The sequence below is a fragment of the Motacilla alba genome, chromosome 3 (assembly GCF_015832195.1).
Source record: "Motacilla alba alba isolate MOTALB_02 chromosome 3, Motacilla_alba_V1.0_pri, whole genome shotgun sequence".
Classification (NCBI taxonomy): Eukaryota; Metazoa; Chordata; class Aves; order Passeriformes; family Motacillidae; genus Motacilla; species Motacilla alba.
The window spans coordinates 69,472,463-69,495,146 of record NC_052018.1 but is presented as its reverse complement, the minus strand read 5'-3'; the positions used below and the strand labels follow the sequence as shown (position 1 = coordinate 69,495,146).

Genomic DNA, 22,684 nt, shown 5'->3' with positions numbered 1-22,684 from the left:
ATGCAGTAGGTAAATGGATCTTGATCTTTGTCTTACCTAACTTCTCCTTACAATAAATTAGACATGCAGTTGAAATAAAAATTCTTATATGGTAAGTGGGGAGAGGTAGTAACCTCCAGAAGGCAACTCTGTCCATCCAGCAGATATGCACATGTGGAGTGAACTGAGCACTGAAAATGCCCCTCTCCCCTCCTCACCACTGAAGATTAAAGAAGACAAGGCCTTAAACTGAAGAAGGAAAAGAACTCCTCTGGACTCACTAAAGGATGGATCTGAACCAAAGAAAACTCAGATTCATGAGAATGAAGTGGGCTGTGAGGTAATCTAGAGCTGTGTGTGTCAGGTGCTGTCTAAGCAAGGCTCAGGTCCATCAGAAACTTGTGCAAGCCTGTTGTATTCTAACTTCTCGAGCTCTCATTAGCCTGTGGAGCTCAGGCTGCTGCGAGGGGCCAGGGCCAATGCAGTTGTATGGGGGTGGGGAGAGGGGTCTTTTCTCAGGTGGGTGACTGTTGTGGGCAGAGGAGGCACACTCTGAGCAGGAGTGCAGAGGCCCAAAGCCAGGGAAATCCTGCTCACCCTCAGCATGTGCCCATCACACTGGAAGACAAGCACAAGCACTTGATGAAAGTCCAGGAGTCTGCAGCACTTGAAAATCTGGAAACGCTCTTCTGGCTGAGAGTGAGAGCGTCAGGCTTGCAAGTCTTTACGCATCTTGTACAAAGTCAGTTTGTCACTTGCTGGCTCCAGGCCAGGTTGGACATAAATCTTACTGTGAGTACAATTTTAAACAGACATTTCTGCTCAGCCAAGAAGGCAAGTGTGTGCAATTTGGGAGCAGAAAAGCCTCGGTGCTGCATGCACTCAGTGCTGAAGCAGTACCATTTCCAGGGCCCGCGTGTGTCACCACTGACGGCAGTGGAGCCTGAGTGATGGAAATGGCTTCCTCCAGGCACAGCAGGTTTGTTGCTATGCTATTTCCAAGCCCTCTGCTTACTTCTGTTACTGGAAAGGACTTACGTTTGTTTCTAAATCTGTGTCTATTGATTAGCACTTGGCAACTGGCTGCACAGCTTAATATAATGATCATAGCTCCTGCTTCTTTTGCTATTCCTGATGCACAGAAAACTGTCCTTTCTTTTTTTAGTTGCAGGGTGTTGTTGTTAGCTCAGCTTAACACTGTGCATATTTCACGGTCCAGGGTATTTGGGATTTTCCTTTGAAGCATTTTATACTGGCAATGAAGAGAAAACAAAGTATATAATATTCATTTTGAATGAAGTTGTGACTATATATATCAAAACATTACTGAGGTGTAAAATACCACATAACTTGTCAGTTTTTACTGTACTAGGTATTTGGTTGGCTCTTTCTATTACAGAAAATGGTTGGTTTTCCCACAAGTATATCAATTACACTCACAAATGGTACTGTTTCTATGTGTATGTTTTGGCTGAAAAATAAAATTAATCAGAGGAGTCTGTTAAGATTTGCCTTTAAAAGATACTCATTGCAAATACCACATGATAAAATTACCATTACCTGCTCAGCTACTAGATCTTCTCTATACTGGTTTCTTGACTGGAGCATTACACTATTTGTGATTATATCTCTAAATAACTTTTACTTAGCTCATGCATCCCAGCTTCTTTCCTGAGGAAACAGAGGAAAACCTGGTATCAGATGTCAGTTATTGGTTACAGTAATTTGTTCAAGCGTTTTCTTCAGCAATTTCTACTAACTTTTCATCCTGGTAAGAGAGTTAATCAAAATCACAAGTAATATTACATGTGGTTACACAAGTGGTCAAAAGCAATTCTCGCCAATGTTTGCTGTAAATGTTCAGTCAGATGCTCAGCAAAACAGCAACAATAGCTCCAGTGTAGTTCAGTGGAAAAAGATTATTTGGACCATAATTGTATGCAGTGTGTCCCCTCATGTGATATTCATGCCCCAGCCCTACATGTCTCTAACATCTGCTTTACCACGGATCAGGTTAGGTTATGGCTCTTCAGGACTTGTTGGGGAAGAGGATCAGACTAAGTTCCTGTTGAGGTTTCTTGGGGACCTCATCGATCAGCATTTCCAGGAGCGCTGCTGTACCATTCACCTCTGCTTCCAAACACTGCAGCAATGCCCACTGCAGGTCTCCCAGCCACTAGCCACTGTCTGGGTGACCCTACATAAAAGAAACTAGAAGTTTCCAGATGGCCACCACTGTGATCCTTTTCAAGCTGGCAGAGCTGAGGTGCAGTGATGCCAAATTGATGAAGACTCAGATAGACTCATTTTCCCCCCAGCACTTCTATAGTTACTAGTCTTCTTTGAGGCCCAAGAACCTCAGTTTTTGGTCAGAGTCTGTATCTAAAAGAGGTCACAAAGAATTGTTTCAGGTGCAGCATGGAGCCGTCACATCAGGCTGCTGCTAGAAGGTGTCTGATGACAACATCATGAATTTTAGGAGTGGTCTTTGAGGCTTTGGTTCTCCCTACATAGTCCTGTCATGTCCTGAAATCAACTCAGGCATCTCTCAGCTATTCATGACCAGTAGGAAATTAAAGCTGATCACCTTCATCTGTCTTCCAAAAAAAAATAACTTTAAACTGGTGTTGGCAGTAGGGGACTGAGTGGAGTAGCCCAGCAGACTATATATGCCATCCTCTCCCACTGTACAACAGGGTCCCTGTTTGAAAACTTAGAGAAAGCTACTGCTTCAGGGGCCTGAGACTGGTGTCCAAGGCACCATGACTATAATAGAATGGGTGTCTCTATGGGCACCATAGAGACAGAAGAAGGACTCCTGCATCTGGAATGATGTCTCTACAGTGCACAAGTGAGACCAGTTTTTCTTACACTAGTGATGCCTTACCAGGTCAGGTCTTGATACATATTTTTCACGAGGTGATGCTGGAGACCAGAGGCTCTCCCCTGTGGCACACACTCTACATGCCAGCTGCTTTAACACATCCTACTTGTACTGAACATGCTCAGGAAATCCTGCTCTAATATTTTGGATGTCACCAGAAGCCTCAGCTCAGTAGCACTAACGCTGTCCCAGCCAGCCATTGCAATGCTAGGCCCTTAAGAAAGCTAGATGGCTATTCCTGTTAACACAAAATCTTTAAGAGATCAATGAGAAAGATTACAAAACTTAGAAGATAACGCTAATGTAGACAGCTGATGCTTTTTTAGCAGCAACATACAACAATTTTTAGTCATCCTTCAAAGGATTTTAATCTTTATCTTGGCAGGATGGTAAACAAAACCACAATCACAGGATATACAAATGACTCATCCCAAGGGGTTCTGCTTCTTCAGCTCCAGTGTAATGTTCCACCTAAAACACAAAAATGCAGAATGTAATTTAGGAGCCAGGAAAGGCTGGGAATAGTACCTTTGGCTCTGTGCTCCAGTGCTCTCACCACAGCCTCCCTCCTGACCCTGTGTACAGTGTAACAGCTCCTACATTCTGCTTGCACAGCTGTAAGAGAAACACAGTGCAGCTCAGTCACAGGTGGAGGCTGTCATTGCAATAAAATGGCCAGAATCAAATCATCCTGATGATCATGCCTACATTCAGGGACATAGCCATTTTAAAAGAAGGTACTAAGAAAGTTCCCTTCCTTAACTTCTCTGTGACCTGAAATAAAAACAAACAGTAACACATATCCTTAATCTTAATATTTAAACACTTTCCAACAAAAGAGAGACATTTTTGTCTCATTTCAGATTGATTCTGTTGTTGCTTTTTATTACTTAAACAGAAGAAAGGACAGTCTTGTGATTATAATCAAAGGCTACAAGTCAGGAGATCAACATTAGCTTTTCAAGATTTTTCTCAGTAGTTTTGGTCTCTGTTTGCCCTAGGAAAGAGTGAGTGATGTGCTTCCTTAGCTTACAGGATTGTAAGAGCTTTTAAGAATAAAACACAAAAATGCTGGATTTAATGTCTGGTGCTTAGATCAAATTTTGGTTAACTAGGGCTAGTTACATTTCCAACAGAAAAACCTGAATAAATGAGTGCTCTGTCTATGTCTAAATCAGTGTGGCTGCTTGTCTTAAAAGCAAGCTTGGAGTAAGAATTCAGTGAAGTAGTGATTGACTCATGTCTCACCTATGAGATGCTGTTTTCAGGTCATGGCAACATAAACACAAAAAACCACTTGCCAAATACATTATAGACTGAGGTTTTCTGTAGCAATGTGACACAGAAACATCATGTATTGTTACTCATGCAATCTTGTCAATCTGTCACATTTACACTGCAGCACTGCCTGAAGTTTGGCCTTGGTTCAGGGTCCTGTTGGGCCAGGACGGGTACAAATAAATGATCTTCTTTCTTAAAGCAGATTTTGGAGCCAAAGAAGATCTTGCTGCACTCATTTCAGAATTATGTGCTCTGTCTGACAGTGTGAGAATTGAGAATCATAGAACAGCTTGGGTTGGAATGGACTTTAAAGATCATCTTGTTCCCCCCACTACCATGGGCTTTCTCTTTACAAGGAGAAGTTTACTGGGAGAGAAACAAATATAGCAAGATAAAGCAGAAAAGGCTGCTGCTTATAAACAGCATTCCTGGTCAGAAAGTAGACAGCCCTAAGAATGAATTTTGGCTGCCTCAAGCTGTTGGAAACTTCTGAGAGGGCAGGCCGTGGCAGGAAATAAAAAAGCACATTGAATAAATCACTTGATGCTCTGATTAAGAGGCATGGGACTGTGTATCATGTGATAGTTAAAGCCATAAGCTCCAGCCTTTAAGATATTATTTGGTACACGGGCAGTCTGAATGGGCAGATGGCATTCATGAGCAGGATTACTATTTCTAGCAAAACAGGTCAAACCAAGTCACTTAGAAATAGAATTAAAATGCAGATTGTTATCTCTCAATATCTTCACAAAGGTGTGTGACTTTTAAAAGAGAGCTAATGAATTGGGCTCATTCTGATTGCATCATTTTCAACAACAAAAACATTCTGTGTAGTAGAGAAAAGTTTTGCCTTTGTTTCCTTTCTGTCAGCTAACTACACACTCATTTTACAGCATGAAATTTGCCTCCAAATAGGAATGGACCAGCTGAATAGTACTGACCAAAAGCATTCATTTTCCTATACCACAGAATAAGGGCACAGGCTGAGTGACATCATGTCCTGAGTGGGAGCAACTGCTGCACACAAAGTGTGGTTCACTGACCATAATGTCTATCCTTATAAATAGTAGCCAGACTCACTTCTCCATGGCCTTTCTGTCAGCAGGCATCTTCATGGGCTGCTGACTGCTCTGAGCCAGGGCTTAAAGCAGGTTCCCTAGGCAGCTCAGAGATGAAACTGCCTTGCAAAGGCACAGAATCACAAAGATCAACCACGTGGCAGAAGAGCTCACATTACTTCCTATGGCAACCTCTGATTGCTGGCTAGACTGAAGCAGAGGGGAGGAGGAGCTGGTTTTGCAAACAGAGGATCCAGAAGCCTTTCAAAACTCCTGTCTCCTCACAGTGAGGGAGGAGAAGTGACAGTGATTCCTGGGTAACTGCAAGCGCCAGGCAGCTGCTTGCAGGGGTAAGATGGCAAGCTGGAACAAGGTCCCTGCAAAGGACCCGCAGAAGGTGCTTTGTGAAGGGGCCTATGGGAAGGAGACATCCCTCTGCCTTTTCTACACGAGCATCAGCTCTCTCGGACCATTTCTCACAGATCCATTCCCAGCATTATTTTTTGCCATAAGACCTTCCCAAATCCCAACACATTAACAGAGTATTAGCAGGGAAACATTATCTAGGTTGACTTAATGGACATGGAGCACATGGGAATTTCAAATGCTCTGCTTTGTCTTCCTGAGCTTGAGTGGTGAGACCCTGCTCATCTCCCTACAATGTGGCCAGATGCCTCTTCAGCTCTGGAGCAGCCTCCAAATCTCCTTGGCACTGGCTGATGTTGGGCTCCCAAGCAAGGCTGGGAAGTCTCAGTGGAGCCCATGCCTTGCCCAGAAGGCTGCAGACAATGAGCAGCAGCAGCCCACGGCAGCGCGTGGTGCTGGGTGGAGAGAGGCAGCGGTGGCCCTGAGCTCGCAGGCGCAGGGAAGGCGCTGCCAGCCCGTGTCTCCAAGTGCTGCTCTGGCAAGCTGGGCCGGCTTGGGCTGTTGGAGGAGGCAGGCAGCTCCCTCACCTCAGGCAGGGGAGGAGGCAGCAGGCAACAACCTCACAAGGCTGAGCAGAAAGAGGCCACCAGCCTGAGACAGCTCTGCTCACTTGTGAGAAACAGGGCGTCTCTCCCCTGCTCCGCCTATGCCACTTCAGCATCGCCAGTCCCAGGAGTGTGAGGAAATTATACCTGGGGCTTCCACCAAGCCTGTAAAGGCATGGAGGAGAAAATACACAGTATCTTGCCTCCCCTGGCTGTGGGAGCTGCATGGTGGAAAAGCCATGGAGCTGTAGAGGAGTGAGAGGGTAAAAGAGAGAGGTGAAGTCTTCAGGAAGTTTGTCACAGAATTAATTACTCCTTGAAGATGATGCTCGCCATCAGGCCGCTTCCATATGAGATGTGACTTCAGCTGGGCCTTCAGAGAGAGTAGGGGCCAAAATCACCTTGTTACATGTCCAGGACAGAGGGCAGGCTTTCCTCATACAGTGGCTGGGCCAGCTAAGCAACACCAAAAGGGCTCAGATTGGACTGGGATGTTTGTGTGGTGGGCACTGAACAAACTCGCAGTAAGGCAGTCTTTGCTGCAAGGGACTTGCACTGCACGTGTGTCCACTAGTGAAAAGTAGAACAAGAGAGGAGAAAACAGACCATTACAATTTTGTCTGGGGGAGGAGAGGAAACCAAAGCTGAAGGAGGTAAACCATGGACAAAGAGAAAGAAAAGGCAGTGAAGCTGGCTGGAAGTGAAGGAACTAGGAAAAAGGAATGGCAAGAGGTTGGGCTTGATAGCCAATCTGCAGAGGTGGTAGACAGGGACACAATACTGTCCAGGAGCAATGCCAGCCAGCTTTGACTCCCTGCTTTTGCTCTAAATGCACTCCCTGCATCAGCCAGCTCTGCCTGTGGGGTCAGAGAGATGGGCTGGTATGTGCAGAGCAGATGTAGAGCTGTGTGATCCTGAAGAGAAAGATCGTGTTAGATCAAGAGCATACCAATGTCTGTGCCAGAAGGTGCAAAAGCAAGCAACTATTTAGGCTGACTGCTTAATACATAAACGATGCAATCTTGGACACAAAGGATGGGTATAAAGAATTTTGCAGTGACACCTTTATTCCAAGCCTCAGACTCTACTGCAACTGATCAACAGGTGCTTTGTGTTTCTTCTGCCCATGCCCACGTTTGAATTTAATATGTGTGATCAGAACACTTGTGAGAAATGCTAAAATGAGGACTTTGGAAAGTAAAACTGTACGTTTAACCACAAGACAAACCCAGCATAAGCAGGGCCTTTAATGTGCCTCATTCAGGTACAGGGACTGCAGAGATGGGGGCAGAGGGGCTGCAGCAGTTTGTCTCTCACAGGCTCCTTCCTCTCTGGGTTCAGTCTTTCAGCCATGCTGGCAATTCCTGGCAGCTGTGGTGGTGCCTGTGCATTGGCCAATGGCTGCCCTTTTTAAAGTCTCGTCTAATGGACACTTATCAATTCCATGTTTCTTGTGTTTTCCTATTTTTTTTCTTTTTTTTTTTTATTTTATTTTAATAGATTGGAAAACAAGGTATGGAAAGCAAGAACTAGCAAAGGGAAATCAGTGACATTCCTTTCTGGGTCATGGAAACCAGAAAGGTTGCCAGTTTGTTGGCAAATATGCAAAGAACTGAATCTAAGCACATTCATTTGATGTTGCAAACAGGATTTAAATGCAGCATTAGGCTTGTGACTTCTCTTTTGACTTCTGCTATCCATAATTCATTATTTGTTGCATGTGACTCATTCGTTAAATCATATGCATTTTTTCTGCTATGCAGTGAGTTTATCTAAAACTGGTCTGTTAAAAAAAGTCTCCCAGAAATATCAGCAAAACGAAACACCTTTTGCAATTGTTGGTAGAAAATAAAAGAAAAAACAAAAGTAGGGTAAGTTGAGCAAGGATGGTTCTTGTCTAGATAAAATATCTGAAAAATATTTTATTTCCTTTTTCACTCACATCCTGTCAAGCTATGCCAATTCAGCCAGAGAGAGACTAGGCACAAGGGATGCAAAGGTTATGTCTGATACAGATAAACTTCTCTTTTATCTCTTTATGGTCTCAGTTTCTGAGCTGTAATTTGAACTGGAGATCAAGTCAATGTAACAAAGACACAAAACATTAGTCAGACTTCAGTAGGCACAGGTCCTGAGATTCAGTTTCCAAACTTTCCAGTTTGTTGCTAGCATCAGATGTCATAAGCTGGACCTCTATTCTCTTAAAAGGGTTCAGTGGTCTGAAGGGAACATAAGGATACCAGTAACAAATTACAGTATGCAGGTAGTTGGGTTTTCTTGCTCTTTTTTTCCTCCTTCCTCCATTTATCAGATTTTATTGTAAATTCGAGCTTGTCTCTTCACAAGCACCTTTATTTGACAGTGCGCAGCAGAGAAGCAGCATTTGACAGTTTGGCAGAGAAGCAGCATTTGACAGCCTTTCAGAAAGAGAGGGAGAGAGGGAAGGGGGGGAGAGAGAGAGAGAGAGGGAAAGAAAGTAGTTTGTGCTTTGCAGACTGTATATTCACCACACAGATGCACCTTCACATAGACTGAGTGTCATCACCACACCTTACCACTGGAGTGTTTCCGAACACTGGAGCTTCTAGGGAAGCTTTACCCTAGTGTAAGTATGTACCAGACACCATTCAGCAAGATGGCCAACATGCAAATGAAAGATGAATAAATGACAAACTGCTACAGCTTCAGCTTGCAGAGTGTCAGGTAGCTCTTGGAAAGTGTTTAGAACTTTCCACTTCAGGTAGTTTCCGTGGAGGCTGAGAGATTTCAACATCCAGGTCTGTCACTTTGTAGAGATCAAGGGGAGTGAGGAGCTGCAGAGCCCCTGGGCTGTGGGAGCTTTGCCCGTGTGACAGCTACACAATTGGTAGACGTGGCTGTGGCAGTGACTCCTGCAGCCCATTGTTTTTCTGTGGCAGATAAATGGAGATCCCAGGCACTCTAGAAGCATTCCTGAAAAAATCCAAGGTCATCTTTGTCATGCTTAAGGATTGAATTCCCATTTTTAAGTTTAGCTGTCCTGAGGAAAACCCTCCTCTCCTCCATCTCCACAGTGCAAGCAGTGTGTAAGCCTGGAGACAACTTACAGTATAGGTAACAGTGTCATGGCAATAGGTGTCAGAGTTGACATCTGCTGTGACACACAAAAGGAGAAACTTGTTACCCCTGCTTTTAATATCTGTACTACTTTATACCAGATGGACAGGTTTCATTTAGAAGAGAGGCATTTATTAAAGCTGGTGTATTTATCTTAGAGAATATTTACATCTATGTGCTTCTGTAGCAACTGTGTAGACATGACAGACTAAGTAAATTCAGTTTAACAGCCCAAACAGAGCACGAGAGGCAGCAAAAATGATTCTCCAGGCCTTGGCAGAACCCACATCTCCCCCTTTAGCCACTCTGATACCCAGTAACTTTCTACATTCATTATACAAACATATTACACAGATGTTGGTGCCTTTATGTTGCTTCTCTTCAAAGGTTTATATGAGTGTCTCTCAGGTTAGGGCTTACCCACATCCTGCCTGCAGATCCCCAGGGATGTGCAAAGCCTCCAGTTCCAGGCTTGCCATTTACTTGTGTAGCAGCCACCGTGGGATCTGGATTCCCACACAAGAGCAGTGGGCTGTGGGGTCAGCCTGTGACTAGGACACTCCTCTCCCCCACACTGCAGCAGGCTGACACTGACTGTGTGCAACACTTCGGGTTGAGAAGCTTGGGAGTTCACTAAATGGAGTTGCAGAGAAAGGAGAAAGTAGTCACTAAGTATGAGGAGTGCTGAGAGAGAGAGAGAGAGAGATTTAACAGTGCCCAGTGGAGATGCCTTACTAAACTAATACAAACCTAATAAACAGAAGAGCTGCTAAATATCAAAAGGAGTTAAGCAATGAAAAGTGGCAGAAAGCCAAGCAGCAATACTGAGCCTCTTAATGCAAAGAGAAAGCACTCAGCACACACGCAGTTTGTAATACAAAAGGAAGGGACAGATCATATTTTATTATTAATAATACAATTTGCATTGTATTATAATCTTCTGTGCATTTTTTCTGACTGAAGATATTTATGTACACCCAGTGCATGAAGGATGATCACAGAAGTGATGTTGTCTTCAATATACTCTTTGAAGCCGAGTGTTTCTCCCTTGAAAATAAAAAACAGCCTCTAAAAGTATTTAAAAATGCAAAAGGAGACTACTTTCCATAAATCTGAACTCCAGGGCTACAGTATGAGGAGAATATGCAGATATTTTCAGGAAAAAAAGAAGGTGCCACAGAAGAGAAAAGTAACACGTGCACTTGCATCTCTAGCTCCTGAACTCCAGGATACTGGGCACAAGTCACTGGTCACCATGGTTACAGACAGATGTGAAAGCTCCCTTTGAGCAGACCAGCAGCTGCTGTTGTCAGTGAGGCCCCCAGAGAGGCAGTGAAAGGTGGGAGAGAGTGGCAGCCTTTCCCCAGCCTGCAGAGGAGGGTGCCCATGGTGGTTCAGAGGCCTCTCAAAACCATGCCCTGCTGATGAGCAGAGACTCTGCTGTAACGCACAGGCTGAAGCTAGCACAAATGTGGCACAGGGAGTGGGATTGTCCCTGGGAAGCTGATCTCATGCAAAGGCAGGGAACAAAGGAGGCGTTAATATGCAGCCACTGGCACTTTAGGCAGCATCCATAAGCAAAGAAGCTATTTTCTTCAGAGGTGGGGCTGAAATGGAGGGGATGGCTGAGCGCCATAGGGCCACATCCCAGTGCAAACCAGTTCTCTTTTTTGCCTGTACTCCACATTGTTTAGTGTCTGCATAACAAAAGTGTCCAATCAGCACAGCAACATGCAGGAACCTGGGTGTTCCTGAGTCAAAGGCTCTTTGGCACAAGTTATTGCTCTGATCCCAGATGTGGGCAGGCAAAAATGAAATAAAGTCCATCACAACTGGAGTGAATTTTACCCCTACATAATGCTAGTTTTTGGAAAGAATCATTCCAAGTGATACTCCCCTGATTGTATTATTTGCCCTGTGAGTCAGGAAGCTTGCACTCCACTCATGACACTCTGCCCATTTTTCCTTGGGATATGTGTGTGTATTCATGTGGATATCATACTTCCTTTTGCAAATTGCTCCAGCTGCACTTTTGGGTAAATATATCATTAACAGTTTTCCCAGTCTTGTTGCTGACTTGGCTAAACATAGACAAAATCATCCTTTTTACAAAGCTCATAAATACTCCTGGTCTTCAAAGATGCAGGTGATGAGTTGGAGACTCCTGAAATGTTGTTCCATTTACAGATGTGAACTAGAAATACTTAACTTGTTGCTTTATGCAAGATTTCCAGACTCCTGGGACAATTCTTTTTGTACCCCTGCATAAACCCTCAGTAGGTAGAGAGAGGCTTTCGGTATCATTTTTATGAACTGTATTTATGCTTCTCCACCTTCCTGTGTACTGCTGCACAGGGAAGAGGCCAGGAATCAGTTGATCACTAGCTTTTACTGTGGAAAGCCAACTATGGGCAAACAGCACAAAGGGCAGGCAGGCTGGTACGGCAGATCTGTCAAGAGATGACTGGGCCATTTTCCTAAGGGGAAAACCACCATGGTGGAGATAACAGAAGGTCCAATAACTAAGGAGTGATTCCAGTAATTCAAATTTTAAAGGAACATACCATAGTAAGCAAATATGTATAAGAGGAGACATCTAGAGGGAGGGAAAGCAGCAAGATATTTTCTGGGAAAAGCAAAGTCTCTTGCATGGGTACTCCTGCACCTGTAGACATGATCTGAATTTTGTCTCAGCCCTGTAATCAAAGGGCACTGCCAGCTATGTCCAGTGAATAACAAATGTTGGCTTGTTTGGAAGGAAGAGCTGCATCACTTCAATTATTTCTGATGGCACTATTTGCCTAGAAGGTATGTGCCTTAAAAAAGACTCCTTGGCATGTCAATGGAAATGAGTAAGAGCTTGACTCATGGACCTTGTCTTGAGGACCCACCTCATGAAGAAGTTGCATTGTCTTGCTTAAGGGTGTATTTGGGGAGACTATTTTGAGAAAAAAAAATGTGACGACTTCTTCCCTGAGGAGGAACCAATACAGGCTTTCATATCTCATGATCATCCAGATACATTTTCCCAAGTCTTCAAAAAATGTTTTTCTGTATTGTGTGGCAATGACTCATGGACTAACCACCCAGGGAAGGGAAAAGTCAAACTTTAGGAGAATCTACATGCCTTATGGCTGTGACACTAGCTGATCTTAGAAACATCAAAAGGGAATAGAATCTTCTTCCTCACCCCAGCCTTCTCTTGCTTCCTCCTCTTCTGGCCCTCGGGGCTGTCCTCAGGGCTAGCCCAGCTCCCTGACCAGTCACACAAGCAGCAGACAGCAGAATGGAGAGCAGGGGACTGGGCAGTTGGAGGGGCACGGAGAGGAAGGAAGCCCTCTCCTTCTGCTGGCAGGGAGGTGTTGTAACAGCTTTGTCACCATATACAGCTTTGGGTGCTGAGAAATATGCAAACACTTCCGTAAACATTGGTGTGAAACAAATAGTTGGGGTCACAGGGAAATCACTTCTGTCACTAACTACCCTCAGTTTCCAGACCCCAAAGTAGCATATCAATTGTTGTGAAAGAACATTGACTTTCAAGTTGCAGGCTATGTTTCAAGTCCCAGATGATAAACCTCCATAAATGTAATTTGCCTTCAAGAGAGGAGGATGTTCTGCCACTGAGTGACTTTACCACATATGGTTCCTGACCCAGTCTCTCTCTCAGAGGGAAGGCAGGTGCCTTTTTCACACAATATGTGTTCCTAACCATAAAACAGGCGAGGCATTTGTCATTCAGAAGAACATAAAGAAGGTTGAAGGCAAGAAAAAAACCCCCAAGTGATAAAGGTCCACTTTACATATAGAAGATGCAGGCAATAAAGTCATGAGTCACCCTTAACAAATTCCCCTGCAATATTGTGACTAATGCATTAAATTATATAATTCACAAATGTCCAGCCCTTTAGGATTTTACTAAAAGCTATTTGCTGATTTAGAGACAGAGATAGCAAAATGAAGTGAAAAAGTGGGGCCTTTTGGAGAAAGGGAAGCAATCAGCACTAATGGGTTTATTGTGCAAAAGCCCACGTGGTTGAAGAACTGTGCACGTACACACACATCTGGCTGCTTCAGCTGTCAGTAATCATGACTGCGGCTTGCTGATGCCAAACAAAAATCTGTATCAATACAATAAGCTTATCTGTTCATTTTTATAACATATATCTCAATATATTAGCCATAACTGTAGCAACAATAGAAACCAAACAGCTAGATTTTCCAGGAGAAAGTTAAATTTGTACAAAGTTAATCAAAGTCCACACCAAACAGCGAGCTAATAGGTTGGCAGAGCTTACCTACTGAAGTCACAGAGGCACTGCTCCTACATTTGCAATGAAAACAGCTGGGATATCACTGCCAAAACAGAGGAAAAGCTCATTCTCTTTCTGATCCACATCTCTGGCCCCTGAATATAGGTCAGAAGCACGTGTACCTTTGTTACTGCATATACTCAGCACATTACAATGCCAACAGCGTTTAAAGAAAAGGTAACCTCAGAGTTAGAGGTGCATAATGACAAAATTTCTATCTTAAAACACCAATAAAAACTGAAGTTGTGAGCAGGGGACATGTGGTAAGTGGGTAGAAAGCATCAAATAGTTTCACCTTAGGCAAATAAGCTAAATCTCTGCCCAGCAATATAGACAAGTGCATGTAAGAAAGCCTTTGTCTGATGCCTGCAAGGAAAAGGAACAATTTGAACAAGCTGAACTCTGGATGCAGGTACTTGTTGTTGGGATGCAATGCCAGGATTCAGAATTCTTTATCTTCCTTCTCTCCTGTTTATTAGCAGTATGCATTTCATGCTCTAGGGCTGTTGTCTCATACATGTCAATTTGGATTGGTTCACCCTTGGTTTCATAATATTTAATTATCTTTCATAAAAGCCCAGCTCTTGCATTTATGTGGTCAGTGAAGAAACTCCACTTCCCCTTTAAAAGTTACTCATATCCTCAGAGTTGCAGATCGAAACACAGAAAATGAAAGTGCTAAAAGTCTCAGAAAACAGAAGGCTAAAAAATAAATTAATATTCAGTATTTTCAGAATACTGAATATATTCAATATACTGAATATATTATGAGTTTAAAAGCAATTTTTTTAATAGGAAGACTGATTCATGGCTTTTGGGTCTCTCGTATGATAAGAATAATTTTACGTAGCCTTCTTCCCATGGCAGTGAAGAGGAGCTAAATAATTCTCAGTGTTCTGAGGCTGGGTAATACCGCACACAATACAGCAGAATTTTACACCAGAAAGATAGCTGATGACACATGTCTATTTTATAAAAAATGAGAGTTTACCATAAATATATGATTCCTTAAAAATTCTGCTTTGAAGATTTTAGCCTTTGGTTAGTGATTCTAAAATATAACACTCTGTCTTTAAAAATCACACTCTTAAAATGCAATTTTGGGAGGACTCTTGGAAAAAAAATAGTATGTTTCAAAAATTTGTGTTAGGAAGGCATCCTGTTTAGCAATTATTAAAAGTAATGATTTCCAACTAATTAAAAAAATTCCTTACAGATTGCACTGTTCTTTCTTGATTATAATCTTACTGTGAATAAACTAGGAAATGCTACAGAAGAAAAAAATAATAATACACTGTCAGTTTTACTGGAGAAATTTTCTTTCCAGTTGATTGTTTGCAAGGAATGGATTAAATGGATTAGAAATCTGTTTTTAAAGGAGAAGTGAGATCATTTTACACATTCCTTGTTCTTCTAAGTAGAGGCACTCTGTGGAGACATGTCTTGCAAGCGTGCAGTGTCTGGTTCTGATAACAACCCTGGGCACCCACAGAATCTGCCATTTTTAGATCAGTGTGGCACATTTAACACAAAAGGACACATCAAATGAGAAGCAGGATATATTCATCTCAGCACAGGGTGGGTAGGTTGAGATGAGTTAAATGAAGCTCTGATTCTATACATGGCACATTTAAACTATGTATTGTGCTTTGAATGTAAAAGAAGACCTGCTTTACCCAACATTTATGTAACATTTTTCCTCATTAAGAATTTATTAACAGTTTCATCAGCATTGACACCACAAGAAGAAGCAGCAAAAAACCACCCAAGTCCCTTTAAAACCATTAATTAGTTGGGCAATCTGATTGTTCATTCACAACAGCAGTTGCCTCCCTGGGGTTTCAGTGAGCAGCTGTGGAAACAAATGCACACTGGAAAATACTAAAATAAGAGAAAATTTGGTTTAGATTTTTTTTGTTGGTTTTTTGTTTGTTTGTTTGTTTCTGGTTTTGTTCTTGTTTTTGAAGGAAACAATCACAAACAGTCCTCAAAGGCGGAAAAATTTCATGAAGGCATCAGGTACATAAACCTGCACAGTCAAAACTGAGTTTCATTTTCTTGAGGAGCATTTAGAATGCTGAAAATGTCTCCTGCTGCTGCATGATTTATTTCCCTAACAAAGACCATGGAGTACTTTTCTGAATCACAGCCATGTGGAGCTTTACTGTACACTGCAACTCTTTGTTTGATTCATAATTATCCGATAGGATTTGCAACTTTGGCCTCTGTCTCCCCTGAAAGCAATGGGAGCCATGTTATTGATTTCAAGGAGATGCAAGTGTCAGCAGCTTTTCCATCCATAGCAACTACATACTGCAAGAACATGCCACTTTGGGCTCCAGTTACTTAGAAGTTAAGTGTACCAGAAAATAGTGCATCTTTATCCACTCTTTACTTCCTGCTGCTAGTGAAGACAGGCACTGACAACACTGACTGCAATTCCCCTTTTTGTCTTAAGACACCAGCTCCTACACGGCTGCTACCTCTACAGAGAACCACAGAGGTCCTGTGCTACTGCCTAGGTTAAGAGGACTTTTGAACCTAGAAGGTTTCAAATCTGAAGTCCTTTGAAGGATAATGACCTTCATTTTTCTTTGAACAGAGGCTGACTCAATGTTTTTGCACACCATGACTGAGTTATAGTGGTAATTTCAGCCAAAAACCATTAGCCAGCTAGTGTAAATCACACAATGTCAATGACATATCTTGCTTTTAATGTAATTTTAGAAGTGGTCTGCTCATGCAGCCCTTGCAGTCATGTCTTAGCTGGTGCAGGATAAATTGATGAGAATAGATTTTTGCATGTCTGTTCCAGAGGGAAGGTGAGTCACTATAGTAAAATCCAAGACTGTCCTTCCCTCCCTGCATATGATCACAATTCCAGGAAATCTTTTTTGTCATGCCTTAGTAGTAACTGCAGATCAACCACTGCAAACCTCTGAAATCTCATCTCTTCAGGCAGGGCCATATAGCTGGTGAGTCACATTTTCTTCACACGCCCCTAATGGGCAGGGCTAGAATACAGTCAACACATTAGAAAATAAAGTAAGTTCCAAAATCACAACCCTAACTACTGACCTAATTTCTGTGACAACTTCCACAGGGAAAATGTGTCCACTTGTTCCTCCTTCATCACAGAGTAGACAGAAAGAATTGTTTCGGCCTTCAGAGGACCAATGACTTGTCCCCAAAGTTATGAACTCCAGCTTTTAAAAGCAAGCTTGTGAAAGAGTCTGATGTTTGCTGATATTACCTAATCTTTTATTTACTAAAATCAGAGGCTTAGAGAGTTTGTCAATTCGTGGCTTTTATGAACTCTTAGTTTTAAATTTCCCCTCATCCTACAGGTTGAAAAATTTTCAAGTAGTAATTTTTTATATAAAAATGTTCCTAATTATTTTGAGAATTAAAGTATAAGAGCTGAATATACTATTTTGTTTCTTTTTAAACAGAGAAATACCTATGAGCACAATTATACATACTCTTCCTGATTCCTGTCTAATAATGTAAATTGGCTTTGATCTCTCCTAGCTTCTATAGGTAGCTCTGCAGGGGACAATGTTGAGTGTTTTTACCAATTCTGTAGGAAATCCATGAGTTTGCTTTCTGCAAAACAGAAATCAGCTAAGTATGATTTTGCTGCTTTTCATATTTGCATGAGCTTTCCATTCTGAACTTTCAAATTTACTTGGAACCAAACACCTAATGACACACCTATTCTGTACAAGAAAAACCCACCACCTCCCTTGTAGATCCCTGACCTGATTCTGAAACTGTCTAGAAAAACTGCCTCATCTCTAGTCCCATTATTTTTCTATATTAGGAAGAGAAAGGAGAGCTACTTTTTCTTGAAAAGGGAAATTATTCAAAAATGCATAATACACTGTTGCTACTCTGTTGTGAAGAGCTGGAGGTTATTACAGTTTTTTCACATGCTCTGATAGAACAGCTTATGTTGCTACCATGATTCTCTTACACACTCAGCAGACTTTAGGGTTTGTTTTACAAATACATTTGCTTCCAGTTGCCAGCCTAACCCCTGAAGTAGGATATTCTACAAGTGCAAGTTGCAAAGAAAGCAAAGAAAGTTAGCATTTTTCTCTCAAGCAAACAAATAATGTTAGGCATTAACTAAATAATGTTAGGCATTAACTAGTGTGAGAAATTTTATCTTGTAAAAAACATTTAGTCATTCAAAGTAAAAAAGAATAACATGTAATCACAAGAGAGGATACAATTCTTTGTGATATTGAAGAGAAGGAGCTAGACCTGTTATTTTTCCAGGAATATTTTCTTCTTCTTGCCAGTGAAGGTGTCTAAGGAGTGTTAAGTGGACATGCACGAGCAGGTGCATTGACAAGTCATGTTGTGCCTTAATATTTGAACTTTCACTGTTTATCTGTTTAATAATATGTGAATCTTGCCTAGGTCATCTGAGGCCAGCATAGCCAGTGAGACCATAGAAGCTGCTCAGGCAGGTATTTAATCTTGTTATCCAAGCCAAAACCCCCAAAGTTTGAATCCAGACCTGGTCAACAACAGTAGCTTGGAGTGAACTCCCACCTAAGGTCCTTAGGAGGGAGAATAAAGCAGAACTGAAGACAAAGACCCTGCTAAGATACTGAGAGGAAACCTAGTCAGTAAGAGAGACAGAGTGTGAGCTTTTCTTTTCCTTAAACATTCATTTCTGTGAATATTTTAATATATCCCCATGCAGGGATAAATACAGCCCCTAGTATTTCAATGGAGGGAAAAAAAAAATGACCACAGAACAGTTTTCAATGAATGATGTCAGAAATAAACATCTACTCCAGGTATGCAAGCCTGTAATGGCGCAATCTCCCATAGAGTTTTGTTGGTAACCAGGTAGAGGGAAAAAGAAAACAAGAAGGAAAGAGTGAGCCCAAGATTTGTCAACCAGGTTTCTAGAAAATTGTTGATGAGGTAGGAAGACCTTTGGCTGTGAGTTGTGCCTTTAAGCCCAGCATGTGGATAATTCTGCTCTCCTGTACACCAGCTGAAGAGAAAGTCACTCACTTCATTTCATTTGACTGATTTAGACAGCCTCTGCAGAGAGCAGGAGTTGATCAAATGTGACTCAGTGTGTTTGCCTGCTGCCGTCAGCCCCAGAGGAAAAGTCTCACAGCTGCTGAATTTCCTGGAGCTTCTGAAGAGCTGTGGATGGTAAAAAGTGCTCAGCCCTAGAGATGAACACAAGATGACTTATTCTGGGGCATCACTAAAGACAGTTCAAGAGAGGGAGTACAGTCCAGAGGGGCCAGTGATAAGCAGAGATACAGATGTGCTTGGAATGGTCTTCTGACAGGTACAGGAACAGCCCAACAGCACACAGTATAGCAGCTCGTCTTGCAGCTATCTATGAGCTCCCAGGCTTGTCCTCAAAGACCTAGCAGGCAGTGGTTCCATCAGCAAAAGATCCAGCTGAAGAGGCTTCCTGCACCCAGACAGTGATCCCTTCCTCTCTTGTAGAAGGTGATGCTGTCACCTGTACAGGCTCTCTCAGACACAGAGTCCAGTCACACAGGCCACTGAATCAGCTGCAGTGGGGAGGGAGAGAGGAAAATTTTAAGGCAGATTTGTCATCACATGTTTACAACATGAGGGTACAAACTGAGCTGCTCTGCAGTGCAAATCCCTGCAGCTCTGGAGTCTTACTGTGTTGACATTCACACTTGACAAGCCAACTCAAGATGAGTTCTCGTGGACAGCAGTTTATTTGGATTAGTGCTGCAATGGAAGCAGGCTCTGCAGTGCTCTCACTGAGCTTTCATTCTTGAGCATGAAGTACATTGTGGGGGCTGCACCTATTTTATTAAAGCGCAAGATTTCTTCTTTTTCTTCCCGTATTCAGTGAAAAGTACTTGCTTTATCCACAGGCTTTGGACTCCATTTTTATTTACTGTGGACTATTAACTCTTCAGGTTTTAGACATTGCACAACAGATGATCCTATTAAATGTGTTATGCCCAACAGCCTGAGAACTGTTAAATGAAATTATGAAGGTCTCAGACAAAAAAAAAAAGTTAAATACACTGGTAGGTCATGCTAATAAACTGTTGGGCGTGGACTGATCACTACACATGGAGTTACACAGAACATTTAAGCAAATAGAATAATAACCTGATTCTGCTAATCAGTCAATTTCTGTGGTGCCTGGAGAGGCTGCAGCTTTATACTCCTGCTTCATAAAAGAATCACTTTGCAAGATGTACTGAAACCAAAGATGTCATACGTATTGATGCAAAAGAGGAAAGTATCATGACATATGACCCATGGCACCATGTATAACTTGACATGCATTGAAAAATGTGGTCTGTATCTAAAATGAAGAGCTTCTATGCATGATTCCTGTGAATAGCACTTGAAATCATGACACAGACTGATTCAATGTACGTGAAATCCATCACCAGATCCTAAGAGCTGCCTTCTGTCTCTTTTCAACCAGACAAATGTCAGACCATTAGAAATCAGTGTTCTTCTGTTCTAGTGGAAGCACACAGAGGCTGTGGCTCACACAAAGGAGAAAGCTTCTTCAAGCTCTCAACCAAACATTATAACATAAATGGGAAAAAAAAATCAAATGCTGAAAAAATGTAAACAAAACCTTGAAATGTTCAGAAGACTTTGCTTTCACAGGTATGACATGTTATGCCCGTAAACATAACCCCCAGTACTTAGCCAGAGTTCTGTGAGAAGGTGCAGTGACAATGGAGAGGAAGTCCAATGGCTCTAGGCAGGTCATAAGGGCTAAAGATGTCATTATTTGTCTGGTCTTAGGGGTGTCCAAATTGAGAAGAAGTAATCTAGCTCTGCTTAATCTAATTACTGCATCTAAATTACTGCTTAGATGTGGAATAAATCCTTCCCAGCAAAGAAAAAAATATATTTTTGTGGGTTTTCATACAGAGCAACAAGCTCCCTCCAGCTCAGTAGAGTTTGATGTGTAATTTTTTTCTGGCCATGATATTTCTGCGGTGTGCACATCTGCACGCTGACCATGAACTCGTTTTGTGTCACTGAAAAGCAAAAAGGGGGTAACAGCCCTCTCATTTTTCACATTTTATCTCTAGCAATGGGCACACAGAGTTGGACTATCTGTGAGCCAGCTTGTTTTCAGCCACAGAGGAAGCAGAAGGAGCGGTCTAATACTCTAAAGCAGGAACAGAGAACACATAGATAGCCAACTTCTACCAGCCACTCTAGGCAGTCTGTGCCTTGATACAGGCACATATTGCTGAAGAAATCCCCCAAGACCACTTTCTAAATAAAAATGTGTGAGTTCACAGCTAGTAACTCTTTTCCTCATCTCTTTGTTTGCCCCATACCTGTGTATACCACCACTGACATCTCCTCACTACCTGCAAGTAGATTTGCATGCACTTTTTAAATTGATATTTCAGATTAATATCTGAAAATAGTAAATGTGAATTTTTAGATTTGAGGCAATGTATGAAAAATCCTGAAGCTTCAGCTACTGGCAAAGCATGACACTACTCAGGAAGGAAGTTTTTCCATAAGGTACTGAACCAAACTTTTAATGACATTCATAAATGAAGGAAAGAACCCTGTGATTGTGTACATCATTATTAAAGGTATATCTGACAGCATATATGCAGACAGACATGTTATGTGTATTGCTCAAACCCATGTTTTCTGTTCAATATCATGGTTTTCTCCAAGAAAACATGAACTCTAAAATATGTGGTACCTGTTACAAACTCAAATTATGAATCATTTCAGTTGGTAAAAGTCATCCAAAGCCAATAAAAGCCATTAACTGGTTTTTGGCCTAAAGATAATAAGCATTCTATTAATATGTGGGACAGTACAAGGTAAATGTCTGTTTTAAATATCAGAAGGATAACCAAATCTCTGAAGATTTCTCTTTTAAAGATAGTGCTGACTTCATTCCTGATTTTTTTTTAATCTCCTCACAGATTTTATTAGAGAAAAATATTTTATTTAGAGACAAAGTCTCTTTTCATGAGCAGCATGACCGTGAGCAACAACATGAACAATCCACACCCCTAGCTGCCACGCAGCAGACTGTAAACAGAGGAAGCTGTTGGCAGTGGCTGACCTGACCTGAGGAGAAAACTTGTGAGTCATGGAGCCTTTGTTCATTTGAAGATTAAGTTTGTACTCTCCGTGAGAAGGATTCTCCCCCATCCTTTGCCTCAGGAGGAAAACTGAAACATGAGCCTGTTGGAGTGTGAGCAGTGAGAGAGGTCCTCATGCAAATGCTTACTTTAAGAAGAAATTATGCCATGTGAAAGTGGTTGATTGCAACATTTTTTTCATCTAGAAATCACTTTTTAGTGCTCAGTTTGACACCTCCATACGCTTTTTGAAACATAGAGATTTAAATTTCCCCTCTTGCATTCTACATCTTGATCAATGGCTGCTTGGCTATTTTGTACTGTAAATTCCCCAGTTTCATTCTCACTGGAAATTACAAGCTCAGTAAATTATCTGAAACACCACTTAAGTTTAGAAGGCAGAACAGAAGAGCTTTCTGATCCCTCCCAGCCTGTGGGAATTATGTTCTTTCTGAGAGGTTGCTATCATGCTGGCCTGGGGGTCAGCAGCTCTGACAGACAAAGCCAGCACAAGGAAAATGCTGAATTACCCAGACTAAGAAGTGGTGAAATTTTTCACCCTTTCCAGAATTTTACTGTTAAGTAAAAGCATTTAGAGTAAGACAGCAAAAAGGAAGTGGTCATTGCAAGTCCCTTCAAAGACAGTCAGCAACTGTGTGTGTAGCCTGCCTGGAGACACAAGTCTTCACGCCGTGTGTCCCTCCCATAGCAGGAGAGACTGCTGTGTGATGTACCTGCTGTCAGGTCTTAGGATGGAAACTTAGTAGCAGGAGTAATTTGTTTCTAAACAGACAGCAAATACCTGGTGATACTTCCACAACTGTTAAAGGCTTCCCCAGTACCCCAACACATACATTTTTGACTGCTTCTCTCTATCACTGGATGATTTCAGAAAGGTTGTGTCATGGGTAAGCAGAATTTTACTGTACTACCTTTGAAGTCAATTTTAACACTTCCAATTTTCTCTGCATGGAAATTACAA

The 22,684-nt window shown here is 42.0% G+C and overlaps 1 long non-coding RNA gene across 1 annotated transcript; it reads right to left on the bottom strand.

Moving 5' to 3' along the window:
* Positions 1 to 3,226: 3,226 nt before the first annotated feature.
* LOC119699594 lies at positions 3,227 to 16,768 on the bottom strand. Its single transcript, XR_005256477.1, has 3 exons — positions 16,661 to 16,768; positions 13,568 to 13,677; positions 3,227 to 3,334 (listed from the first exon to the last, which is right to left on the bottom strand). It is a non-coding gene; the product is annotated as an uncharacterized LOC119699594 (long non-coding RNA).
* Between the last annotated feature and the right edge of the window lie 5,916 nt (positions 16,769 to 22,684).